The following is a 351-nucleotide window of genomic DNA, read 5'->3' as shown; positions in this document are numbered from 1 at the left end:
GAATACAAGGACTGGTCATATAGTCTCCTTCCATTCTTCTCCTTTAAAGTGACATCTTCAGTATGAGTGCATACTTTATAAAGGGATGTGCATGTGCTGCAAGAAATGTTCTTGAATCCAAGCTTTCCCCAGCTGCAGGAGTGTTTGATTTGAGGATAAGGTGAAATAAAAAACTATTTTTTCCTGATACGATAGAAGTTTATTGTGTGACACTTACTTATCTGAAGACCTCTTACCTGTGGAGAGAGAGAAAATAAAGTGATGAGTCTGACTGGGATATTCACACACCTAACAAAATGCATTTCTGCTATATTTATAAAAAAAGCATTTGCTGTAGAGGAAGCTAATATT

The sequence above is a fragment of the Gavialis gangeticus genome, unplaced genomic scaffold, assembly GCF_001723915.1.
Source record: "Gavialis gangeticus isolate Ggan-Ray unplaced genomic scaffold, GavGan_comp1, whole genome shotgun sequence".
Classification (NCBI taxonomy): Eukaryota; Metazoa; Chordata; order Crocodylia; family Gavialidae; genus Gavialis; species Gavialis gangeticus.
This window is presented reverse-complemented; position numbering follows the sequence as displayed.